The following is a 13301-nucleotide window of genomic DNA, read 5'->3' as shown; positions in this document are numbered from 1 at the left end:
GACCATGTGATCTGTTTTGGCCAACAAATCATGAATGAGGGCCATGTGCCATTTTCGGGCAGGAGCTGGAAGTTGCCGGTGCAAGACTCTCTGGAGTTCTCTTTGCCACCTCTCTTGACAAAGTTTCTTTCTATGGAAAATGGGATGATAATAATACCTACTTGATCGTATTCTGGGAAGGATTAAATAAGATAATGCAAGTAAATCCTTTTGAAGTGTGCCTGGCCCATAGGAGGGGCCTCCACAATGTTACCTGCCATTGTTATTATTGTTAACATTGTTGATCCCTGATAGCAGTTCAGCGATCTCACTTGCAAAGGTTTTTCTTCAGTTCCGTTCAAAAGTGACTGAGCTCGTTCTGAGCTTGTTTTCTTCTTCAATTCCATTCCAAAGTGACTGAGCTTTGCCTCTTTGTGACTGTGATAGGCACAAAAGAAGGCAGGAAAAACTTCCTGTTCTATGAGATCGCAGTCTAGAGCAGGGCAAGCAGATAGGTAAACATCTTGACTTCCAGGTAGATGATGGTAAATGTTCTGGAACAGAGAAATAAGCAGAGATCAAGGTCTAGGGGAAGAATCCCCGGCCCCACTCTGGGTGGGGCTGAGAGAAACAGTCTACCTGCCTGGCTGTCTTATTTCTGTGTCTCTGCTGATCGAGCTGACATATAGCCAAGCTACGGTTCACCAGTTTGGCTGGGTTATTTTTGGAATGATTCTGTAATCGTTTTGCTTCTATGAGTGCAGGGCAAGCTTAACAAATGTCTCTCCTAACCTACAGTATGCCTCCTGATGTACCCAGAGACACTAATTGGATACTAAGTGCTTGCTTTCCTGCTGAGGGAAATGTCAGGTTCTAATAATGTTCCATTATTAGGCCCACATAATTTCCTGCCTGGACTATTCTAACAGCCTCATCACTGGTCTTCCTGCTTTAAATACTTTCCTTTATGGTCTATCCTCAACACTGCTGATTTGGAATTGCTATTTCTCTACTCAAAACACTTCAATGATTCCCTAAGATATAGGTCTAGGAACTAAGAGATGAAGGAAGAGTGGGCCTGCTCCCAGGACCCACTTTCAGAATGTCTGCATCCTGTTCCCACAACTTTGGACTCAGTGGGTTTGGAGGTCTTGACCCTCGAGGCGGGGTGGGGAATGATTCCATCAAAGGAGATAACATGAGTTCCACTAAATTTCAAATTATGGCTACTGCCTGCTCCCTTTGGGCTCTTTGTGCTGACAGGGACAAAAAGGGAGTCACCATCTTGGCAGTGGTAACTGATTCATCACCAGGTGAAAATAGGGCTCCTGTCATGCAAAGGGGGCAAAGAAGAATACATCTGGCACCAAAGTGATCCACAAGGGCGTCTCTTAGGTCTCCCCTGTCCAAATTTGATGGTAAATGGTCAAGTGTTATAGCCACAGCCTGAGAAGGGCGTAATGACCAGGAGCTCAGACCACAGGGTAACCCACAAAAGGAAACCACCTAGATCAGAAGAGGTGCTTCCTCAGAGTGGGGGGATCTCACAGGGGTAGTAGAGGAAGGAGCTGATGCAGTTATGACCTTGAGACAAGCTGCAACGGCAAAGCCTTCTCTTTGTAAGTTTCCCCCAGGAAAAGAGGCCCACCGGAATCCTGACGGTGCTCCTCTCAAAACGTATACAAAGCAAGTGGATCTGAGTAGCTCAAGGGATGGACTGTAGTGGATTCTGTCATTTCCCACCCAGACTTCTCCCATGTTCAGTACTGCAGCACTTGTTCTCCCAGCTACAAAGAATGGTGAGTGCTGACAGTTTTCAGCTGAGTCCCTTTCTCCAGTGATTGTCCTTAGCTATGAGAGCCACCCCACCCCAAGTGATGCCCCTTCCTAGTGCAGCCTGCATCTGGTGACTTAGCTATGAGAGCCACCCCACCCCAAGTGATGCCCCTTCCTAGTGCAGCCTGCATCTGCTGACAGTTTTCAGCTGAGTCCCTTTCTCCAGTGATTGTCCTTAACTATGAGAGCCACCCCTCCCCAAGTGATGCCCCTTCCTAGTGCAGCCTGCATCTGGTGACTGGGTGAAGTGGGGATAAAATGATCTGGTCCCCTTGCCCCATTTGGGAAAACTCTTGAGGACCATCTGCAGAATTTCCTGTAGGATTGGCTGAGGTCTTATAGTCCAGCTTCTCCTTCTGCCCAGTCCAACTTCTGTTACTCACCCCCAGCGGTTGACCTTAGGTGTACATCCCAATGAAATTCTTGTATGCAAGCAACCGTCTCCGAGTGTGCCGCCCGTGGAATTTGACCTGCAACAGCTCCTTCATCACCCCTTCCTTCATCATGCTGCTTGGAACTCTGTTACGATGGATGGGGCTCCATCTTGTGCCACGAGGTTGAAGGCCACACTCTAAGTGTGTTGGAGTAGAAATCTAGTAATGTTTGGGTCCTAGATGTCTGTGGAGCCGCCATGCTGGCCACAAATGGCCTATAGCTGAGCTTTTATCCTTTTAAATTCACCGACATTTTGGGTCTTTGCTACATGCAACTGAACATTAATTGAGACCCAAGTAGAGATGGGGTGTAGGCGATTGAATATATGCATCTGGATCTGGGAAGTAAGGATTGAAGCTAGTGATGTAAATTTGGGATTCATCAGCAGAGAGATGGTACTGAAAGCTACGGGAGTGTGTATGTATGGAGAAGAGAAACAGGCCAAAAACTGAGCCTTGGGGCATGCTCGTACTTAGAGGGTGGAAAAGGGGGAGGATCATGACAAGGAGACCACTCAGAGAAGCTACTGAGGAGGAGAATCAGGAGTGTCCAGTGCAGAAGCCAAGGGCAGAAAGTGATTCAGCAAAGACGGTTTGGTCAGCGGGTCCCCATCACTAACTTGATGAAATACCAAGACTTGGAAGAGAGGACCCAAGGTGCTTCATGGCCACTGCCTGCCCTGGACTTGATGCGCCCATAATATGAACCTGCTTTTGCCTCCAGCACACACTATGCTGTTTCTGATCTCAGTGCCTTTGCTCATGTGGACTGCTCTACCAGGAATGCCTTTGCCACCTTCACTAGGCTAACTTCTACTCATCCAGTCACACTCAGCTCTGTCTTAATTCCTCCCGGAAGCCTTCCCTGACTTCTCTCCCTTCTCTCCCTCCCAAACAGTATTAAGCACCCTTCCTTTGGACAGACATCAGGTCTCTATCATGGGGCTGATGACGCTGCTTTGTAATTGGTACTTCACTTCTGTCTCCACAGTAGACTGTCAACCTTTTGATGGCAGGGTGTGGAAGAATCATCTCCACACCATAGCTGGTATGTGAAACCCAACAGGCACTCTACAAACACCTATGGGATGAAGTAATAGTTCTATGCAACTAATATAGCTCATTCAAATCTCTCCATCTATTTAGGAATCCCATAATAAATCCCTTTATTAGGCTATCATGTGTATTTATCCATTTTATTTGAAATGCTAAATATACAAAAGCTCTTTGTAAGCCGTAAGCTACCCACTGAATTTAAGGGATGCTGGAAGGGTCAGGATTAGGGAATAGCCCCTGCTGGTCTTCTCTGGGCTGAGGGCTGGGCCTTCTCAAAGGGACGCCCCTGGCTGTCAGGAGATCTGCAGGCTCGTTCCTCATTCTTTTTGCAAGAACGTTTACGTTCAGTTTCTCTCACTCACCCCACCTACATCTTTAAAACCTCTTCTTTGGAACAGCAGACTTCGCCTCCCACTCCAGACAGGTTTCTGTGCTAATCTTAATTTGGGAATAATCAGTACAAATTGGATTTTTATTCAGCACCTCCTACACCTCTCTATTAATTCCAGTACATTAACAAATACCAAAATATTCATGTAAAAATATTTCTCCCTTCAGAGAACATTGTTCCTTGTTCCGTGTTCCTCTGTTTAATGCCATCTGATCAGAGTTGACTATAGATTTAATTATTGTTTTACTGAAACCTGACATCTCTCTGTCAGACATGCAGGGAAAAGAGCTCAGATTGGGGACTAGAAGGGAGATGGCTGTGCATGACGATGGAGTACAGACGAACATGTAACCTCCTTCTCCGTACACTTAATAAGAAACAGACAGAGGAGGCACACCGGCTGAGGATCAAGGGGTCATGTTCAAGTAAGGCAAGTACTGAAACCTCTGACCACAAATGTGAAAGGCGTCATCAGAGATGGAAGTTTCTAGAACTCCGAGCAGTGGCTTTCTCCACAGCTGAGAAGCAGCATGTCTGCCATACATCTCACTCTGAAATCTGTATTTGGAGGGAACAGGTGCGCATAGGTGGGTGAGAAGCCTGACAGAAAGGTGTGGAACGGCCCTTCTAGGTGTGGATGGGCCCTTCTTAAACAGGGGAGATTTTTGTCCTCCAACAAACGCTTGGCGAAGTTTGGAGACATTCTTGGTTGTCACAACCAGGGGTGGGGATGGGGGAGTGCTACTGGTACTTAGTGGGTAAGCCAGGGATGCTGTGACATATCCTATAGTGCACAGGACAGCCCCACTGCAAGAAATATTCCAGCCCCAAAAGTCAATAGTGCCGAGGTTGAGATCCTGCTATAGATGTAAGAGCTCTTATCTTCCTTCTAGGGATAAATTGTATTCACTGGGAGTGGAGGAAATATTTTGTTTTTCTCTGACCATATTCTCTGTGTTTACTGGTTACTTGGACGGTATGTATCAGCTCAGTGAAAACCCAGCTGTATGCTGTCTACAAAAAAACTCATCTAAAAGAGCAATTCGGATCAGGAAAATGCAAACAAAAGGAAAATGCATACAAATGCGTATCAGGAAAAGGCAAACAAAAGCAGAAGTATATTAACATCAATAAAAATGTAAGATAACAGGAGAAACACAAATGGGGGAATTTCATACAGATAAAATTGACGGTTTCCAATGAAATCCTTAAATTCTAAGTAAAATAACATCAATGTAAACTTTTTAGAAGTTGCAAAAAAAAAAAGAGGGAAATGAATAGATACAAAATAATAAGAGGGCTTCCCTGGTGGCAGAGTGGATAAGAATCTGCCTGCCAATGCAGGCGACATGGGTTCAATCCCTGGTCTGGGAAGATCCCACATGCTGCGGAGCAACTAAGCCCGTGCGCCACAACTACTGAGCCTGCGCTATAGAGCCCTTAAGACACAACTACTGAAGGCCGCGCGCCTAGAGCCCACGCTCCGCAACAAGAGAAGCCACTGCAATGAGAAGCCCTCTCGCCACAACTAGAGAAAGCCCATGTGCAGAAACGAAGACCCAACACAGCCAAATAATAATAATAATAATAATAATAGGAGATGTTACATTAGTTTATGGTGGTTTTATGGTAGATAGATGTATATCACTTGGTTCATGGTAGACCTCCCCCCCACATAATAGACATAAACAATGAAACGAACACTACACCCAAAAAACAGACAATTCATCTCTTTTGCAAGGACCCATGGAACATTTATTTAAAAATATGATTAATATTAATATGACATACATCAGCCAGTTTCAAAAAATGGAAAATATCATATTTTCCCATCAACAATCGAATAGATCATATTCCCTGGTCCCAGTGTAATCAAACTATAAAGACAAAACATAAACAAAAAGCCTAACTCTGCTTACGTCTTAATCTCTTCCTTAAACACCTCTGTCGTAGAGGAGACCAAAGCTGAAATTCTGAAGCAGTGCAGCTCCATATGGTAGCTACTAGCCCCACGTAGCTATTGAAACGTGGCGCCTGACACGTGGCTAGTCTGAATTGCTGTGGGCGTGAACACACTGGATTTCCAAGACTTAACATGAAAAAAGAATGTAAACTATCTCATTAATGTATTGATATTTTTATTGATTACATGTTTAGATGATAATATTTGGGGTATACTGGGTTAAATAATAAATATTATTAAAATAATTTCACCTGTTTCTTCTTTCTACTTTTTAAATGGGGATACTGTACACTGTAAAATGACAGATGATGTCACATTATATTTCTATTGGTAGTTCTGCTCTAGAATATCCACAAAAATAAAATGTGATGACACAATAAACACTACATATTAAACACTATAGAATGTGGCTAGAGCAGTGTTTGGAAAAAATTACTAGCTTACATATCTATGCTACTAAGTAAGAAAGAATGAAATGAAATAAAATTAAGCAATTAATATAAGAATTTAGAAAACATAATTAAACTAACCTAAGGAAAGTAGAGGGAAGACACTAATGAAGAGAAAAGTAGCAAGCAATTTAGAAGACAGAACAAAAATGATACAGAGATTCAAGAACATAAATTGAAGATTTGCTGAAAAAATTATAAAATATAATAACCACTGCCTTACCTATTTTTTTTAAGTGGAGAAAACTCAAACAAAATTTGAATTAAGAAAAAAAAGAAATTAAATTTAAAAAATGATTATAGAGTGATTTGCACAACCTCTGTGGTTAAACATTAGAAAATCTAGATAAAATGCATAATTTTCTAAAAAATATTATGTCATCAAAATTTAATAAAGAGGAGTCAGACCATGGAAGAAATTGGGAAAGGGACCTAAGACCTACCCCTTTCAACCATCCCATCTCCACAAGGATGAGGCTGGTTTCGTAGGTGAATTCCATCTGTACGGAAAATATAAGGAGTTATGATGACTGTTTAAAGGTTCGAAGGTGGGGATGTATGTATATGTATAGCTGATTCACTTTGTTATACAGCAGAAACTAACACACCATTGTAAAGCAATTATACTCCAATAAAGACGTTAAAAAATAATAAAGGTTCTAAGGTACAGAACTCAATTGATAAAATCATAATAAATCTACTCTCTTTAAAAGTACTTAGTCCCTAGATTTCACAGGTAACTTCTTCCAAACCTTTGAGAAACAGATAACCACAGTGCTACTTAAACTGTTCCCAGAGACAGGAGAATCTCACCAAAACTTTACCAAAGCCTGAAAGAAAAAGGCAAAAGAGAAAAGAAAGACATCTACAGATCAAACTCAGTTATGACAACCAACGCAAAAATCCTTAATATAGTATCAGCAAAGAGAAGCAGAAGACACTAAAAGAAAGATACATGAAGAGAGATCAATCTGAAGAATGTAAGGATGGTTTAATATTAGAAAATTTTATGCTAAAGAATGCATTTGCTATCGTGCAAACTTCATTTCAGTTTGTATTTTATTTATTTATTTACTTATTTAAAATCTTAACCTTTTTTGATTTTCATGCAGAAGTTATTAGGACCACTTTAAAAAACTTTGTTTATTTGACTGTGCCAGGTCTTAGTCGCAGCATGTGGGATCTTTCGTTGCGACATGTGAACTCTTAGTTGTGGCATGTGGGATCTAGTTCCCCAACCAGGGTTCGAACCTGGGTCCCCTGCATTGGGAGCATGGAGTCTTAGACACTGGACCACCATGGAAGTCCCTCAGTTTTTTTTAAATTAACAAAATAAATACTAATGGATATTTCCTTAACATTATAAAATATTATAATCTTCCATCCAAAAAGCTAGCACAGCTTAATGTGAAAAGCCAGACACATTCCCGTTAAGGTCAGAAACAAGAACTCCCACTATCATATATGAGAAAGATATAAAAGGTACAAAACTCAGAAAGGAAGAGGCATCTGGTTGTAAAGTTTATGCCAAAAATCAAACCTTTACTATATTACAAATAATAACCAGTTAGAAAATCTAAGGGAAGAAAAGATGCCATTTACAATAGAAACATAAAAATACTTAAGAACAAATGTGTTAATCAATGTTAGTACAGTCCTAACCTTATATAGTACAGTACAGTGTAGTCCTAACCCTATGCCAAAAACTTAAAATTCCTATTAAAAGCTGCACAAATTATTTTAGTAAGTGAAAAACCTCCCTTGTTTTTCTTTGGAAGACTATTCAGTAGGGTAGTTTTAATTCCTGAATTTAATCTCTAAATTAAGTGTGTTCCCAGCCCAATTATCAATAGATTTTTGTTTGGAATTTGAATTAAAGTTAAATTTCATCTCGTAAAATAAACACATGATTGGAAGCAGAGGAAGATCTGAAAAAGAATAACAAGTATGACTATGATACTATCAGGTATATTAAACCATTGTTTAAGGCCACAGACATTTCAGAGTAGGAATAGACCAAGAAATCAATGTAAGAGCGTCAAAAAACAAATTCAAGCACGTATGGGAAATGAGTATTTGATTAAAATGGCATCATTAAATTTATCAGCACGGATGGGGCATTCAATAAACTGCATTGGGAAAACTGGTTAGTTATCTGAAGGAAAGAAATGATTTATTACTGTTACCGAGTCCAAGCTCGCTCTGCTCACCGTGTGACAGGCCAATGAATCGGAGACAAGGTGTTGAGGCAAAGGAATACGACTTTATTCGGAAAGCCGGAAGACCGAGAAGACGGCAGACTAATGTCTCTAAATAACCGTCTTATCAGGGCCTGGATGTCAGTTTCTTTTATAAAACAGAGACGGGGAGAAGGTGAGGAAGTAGAGTAAAAAGACCATAAGTCTTGCAAGTATCCCCTGGAATGGCCAGCCTCCGGGAGAGGATGTGTTAATTTCTTCTTTCTTGCAGCCATCCATAGGTGGACAGGGTCCGGATGTTCCCCTGAACAAAGGCCCTTTGGTTTAACATTCAGGCAGAGGGGCAGGGCTCCCCAAGGCAGGCCATTATGTATAAACAGTATCCTTTTAGTGAACAAAAGCACGACGCAAGAGGGAAGAGATGTGGGAACATATGTATATGTATAACTGATTCACTTTGTTATACAGCAGAAACTAACACACCATTGTAAAGCAATTATACCCCAATAAAGATGTTAAAAAAAAAAAAAAAAAGCAACGGGAGTAAAAGAAACAGATCTAACACGTAGCCAGATTTTGTTCTCCCCTGTAACATCACCTTATTCTTCACATGCAAAGAAATTCCATATGGATCCAAGAGTTATATACAAAAATGGATCTATAAAAGCTAAAGTAAGAGAATGATTACAGAATTGTCTGTATAACTCTATGCAAACAAATTTTAAAACTTGGATTAAAACAAAGGTAAAAAAACTCCAAAAACCCAAAGGTGAATTTACCAGGTGAGTCCCAAAGGCTATGTTAAGCTCAGGTAGGTGGCCAGGTGGGAAGTGTGTTCCAGGACAAGTCTGGCCCCCTAAATGCCCTTCCTTCCACCGTCTTTTGTCAAATCTGTCCACTCATCCAGGTGGGCCCCTGAAGCAGAAATGCAAATAATAAACATTAGGCCCAAAGTCGGCAGTATTATTATTCAAAAGACACCTTGAGAAAGACAAACAAACCAGCTGTCAAAAAGGACTAGAAGTAAAGAGGTCAGAAAAATGAGTGATTACCGATGAATGCACAGGATGCTATATGAATACCAGGCATCGTCAGTTAGAAAATCCACAGCTAAGGAGAGCCCATTCACAGTAACAAAATATAGTAAGTACTTTGGAATAAACTCAATGCAGGATGTTTGTGACCGGGTAGAGAAAACCATAATACTTGTGATTCCTGCAGGAGAGCAGAAGGAGAATTGCGTTTTCCTGGCAAGCAGGAGTAATATTGTGAAGATATCGACCCTCCTCATGTATAGGTCACGTGTGGTCCAATTATTGATACAACGAATCTGGCTTTGTTGCAGCTCTTCTACATTCGCAGGCATCCTTCAAAGTTTCTTCTGCGCAGCTGACCAGGCTACCAGCATGCCTGAGATCTCAGAAATAAGCTGAGGTAGACTTTGAGTAAATCTAAGCTTGTTTAATCCAGTGGCTCTCAATTTCAAGCATTCAGTCATGGGGAGGCTTGTTAAAAAAACAGATTGCTGGGCTCCACACCCAGATTCAATTCTTGGGGTGAGGCCCAAGAATTTACATTTCTATCAAGTTCCCAGGGGCTGCTGGTAGGGAGCCCTCCACCTGGAAATCCACCGGGATTTCCACTGGGATGTAATGGGAAACTAGTAAAGCAGGTCTAGACTCCGAGGTTCTCAGGATTTCCCTTGAACTTGCCCATCACTGGACTAATTTCCAGCCTCATCCCTATGCCTTTTAACGCGAGGCAGGCCTGGCAAGGGGTCATAATTGGGTACCAGATGGTTGTCATTTACTGTCTTCTTCCTATCGGTGGGGAAGGGTTGGAGGGGCAAGCAGGGAACAGGGTTGGCTGTGTATATATGTGTACGTGTGTATGTCCATGTATGTGTGTGTGCGCATGTATGTGTGTGCGCATGTATGTGTACTGTGTACGTGCATATATGTGTGTGTATATATGTGTGTGTGCATATGTGCATGTGTGTGTGTATGTGTGTGACCACTTGAGATTTCAAGACTTGTGGAATTCCCCAAAGTGCTAGCCCTCACATCCTCTGTGTACCCAGCAAATCCTCGTTTAAAGCTCCAGAACTTCTCATGGAACCTGACAAAAGAGTACGGCTGGAAGAATAAGTGGCCAAGAAAAATAAATAATTCGGGTGGGGGTGGGAGAGCAGGAGTGGGGAGATTTATCTGCCTGGTTATAAGAACCTATTTTAGAGCAAATGGTAATAAAAACAGCTGGAGTGCAGCTACAAAGAGAAAACTATATCTAAGTTATGCAGAAGAGGGCCAAGAATTAGACCAAATTATATGAGAGACTGTCATATATGATGAGTAAGCAATATGGAAGGGAAAGCTCACTTAATAAATCATGTTGGAAGACCGAAGATTGAGTTTGAAAAAGGAATTAGATTTGTACCTTACCCTACTCACCAACATGAGAGTCAAATATTTAAAACTAAGAAATCACAGAGGAAAACGTAGCATGATCAGAATGTACCATTTGCTGTACTTTGCAAGTATGGGGCGGGGAGGTGAAGGAAATAGCACTTGCTGAGTGCCTACTGTATGCCACACATGTATTACCTTATCCCATTAGGACTCTCAGCAACCCTGTGAGACAGGGATTACCCTCAACTTTCAGATAAGGAAACTGAGGCACAGAGAAACCAGTTACTTTCTCAAATGGAGAGCAATCAGAAGCGCCTCACTCTGTCTGACTCCATGCCCTGTACTGCCCAGTCACTGCCCACCAGCCCAACGGGTCCAAGGGAGATGGGGTGCCTAGTTCAGTGCCAGCCTATTCCTAGATGGACCTGGGGTGGTAGAAAGTGAAACAAGTCAGAACCGAGGTTGAGGACAAGGCAGCTGCACAGTGGTACAGAGCTGATGAGTTCGGCCAGGAGAACAGGGGCAGTAAGTGCGTTCCAGGGGCCACCTGCCTGGAGTTGGGAAGCAGGATGAATGGCTGGGTCCCAGGAAAGGTTGGGATGTTTAATGTGGTGACACTGGGGCACACAACAGCTGTAATTTGTGGTCCATCCCTACTCCTTCCTTCTACCAGACATAACCTTAACTCCCCTTCCTAGGGGCCTGGAGAAGCCACGTGGTATCATGAAAGAGCAGGTGCATGAGAGGTCAAGAAAACTTGGGTTTAATTGTGCTTTGTCGCTTTCTAGGTGCATGGCCTTGATCCAGTAACCTAACCCCTCTGAGGCTTAGTTTCCTAATTTTCACATCAGGGTGCCCACCTCACAGAATTCATGTGGGGATTAAATGGACAAGTCAGGTAAAGCGTTAAGCTTAATAAATGGTGCAGAGTAGGTGATCAATTGATATTTATTGAATAAGCGAATTTATACATTTGCTTAACGTGTGTATTTATTCATTAGCTCTGAAGAAAACTTGAAGTCCAGGGAAAGGAGGTTTATCCGGCTAGTTCTGCTAGGTAGACAAGAATTTCACATCTTTCATCAGTTGTAGTTGAAACATTCTAATTTGGGAAACTGGGTCAAGCCATATCACTGTGCGTTAATTATAAGTTGTGATTCTAGCAACCTGTGGAAAGATGAGAAAATGGTCCAGCGCCTGCATTTCCCACAGCAACAAATGTGCCTCCGATGACACTTCCATAATCGCCACCCCTTCCAATTGCATACATCTTGGCACCTTACAAAGAAGTGCTCACACCCAGGGTGACAGAAACCCGCCTTCAAGGAAGGTCATGTCATCCCATTTTGTGGATGAGGAGACTAAGGTTCTAGGAGGTGCAGGGACCTTCTCAGTGGTTGGCGGCAGAGCCGGAGCTGGAATCCCCGGATGTGCATGAACTGATCATCACTACGGCATAGGCTTCGTTACCTTGTTACAGGCTTAAAGGGTGATGCTATACAGTGTCCTGCTTGCTTGCATCTGCTTCTGTCTCCCCTGAGGCCCTCATGTGGATCTGAGGCTCTGAGGATCCCATCTGTACATCTTACCCCATCCCCATTCCAGAGCCAATTTGGAAGGAGACAGAAGGAGTGCAGCAGCCTCCATCCTGCAGACGTACGAGGCCACAGGAACTTTGCAGCCCATCATCTGGCAGCGCAGCCTGGATGCTGGAACCCATGCTGGAGCTGCAGAGATCTGGCCAGAGAACTTGGGTCAAGTCCTGTCCAGGGCTAGGGGTGGTGATGTTTGCCTGGAGTGACAGGCTGTTACACAGGTGAGGAAGAGCCTGCTGTTTAGTAATCACCTCTACGTGACAGGCTCACACATTATCAATAATTCCCACAGCATCTTGTGATACTATCATCGTCGTACTGATGATGGAACAGTACCTTGGAGAGTGACATCTTATGCAGCATCTCGAAGTGGGTAGTTGTCGAAGATTCAAACCCAGCTCTGTTTACTATGACCCCATGCCCTTCTCAGCAAGGCCCCTGTCACAAGTTGGACTCTGACATCCTCTATGCTTTCTGGAGAGAAATGGGTCACAGCCTTTGATTACGACTGCCATTGGGAAGGTGGGAGTTAAATGTAATGCTCTGTTTAGATCCATAACTGGTACCTACTCAGCTGTTGGGTTCCTGTAGAGCCTGTGCAGATGGAACAAAGCCTCCCTCCTGTACTCTGCACATACGTAGGAGGGTAAGACCAACAGGCAGAACCAGACTGGAGTCTGGAGCACAAGTAGCCATAAAGATGTCTGTGGGGACCTCACATGGGACCCAGCACCTGCTACCTCCAGAGACAGGGAGCTGTGATCTCCTCGCTCCCTGAAGGCTTTCCCAGCCTGTCTCTTACTCTTCCTCCCTGGGGCAAAGGGGAGAGTCTGATACACCTGATGAGATTGGAGAAAGAGCCTGAGATTGCGCCCACCAGCCCCTCCCAAGCGTCCTCCCCTTTGACCCTCCTGCACACGAGCACCTGTTTCCCCCCCGGTCCACCCCTCCATGCTGCTGAGCATGGCGGGCTCTGCCCTGGTTGGGATGTG

General features: G+C 43.2%; 1 long non-coding RNA gene across 1 annotated transcript in view; it reads right to left on the bottom strand.

Annotated features, from left to right (window-relative positions):
• Window positions 1-4491: 4491 nt before the first annotated feature.
• LOC137203141 (uncharacterized) overlaps window positions 4492-13301 on the bottom strand; it is a 32191-nt gene continuing 23381 nt past the window's right edge. Inside the window, exons 2-3 of the long non-coding RNA XR_010932953.1 lie at window positions 9086-9221; window positions 4492-8610 (exon numbers count right to left, since the gene is read on the bottom strand). This is a non-coding gene — a long non-coding RNA (uncharacterized lncRNA). The remainder of the gene's footprint in view (window positions 8611-9085; window positions 9222-13301) is intronic.

This window comes from Pseudorca crassidens, chromosome 1 (assembly GCF_039906515.1).
Source record: "Pseudorca crassidens isolate mPseCra1 chromosome 1, mPseCra1.hap1, whole genome shotgun sequence".
NCBI lineage: Eukaryota > Metazoa > Chordata > Mammalia > Artiodactyla > Delphinidae > Pseudorca > Pseudorca crassidens.
Note: the sequence above shows the minus strand (reverse complement) of the source record. Positions and strands in the feature narration are given on the sequence as shown.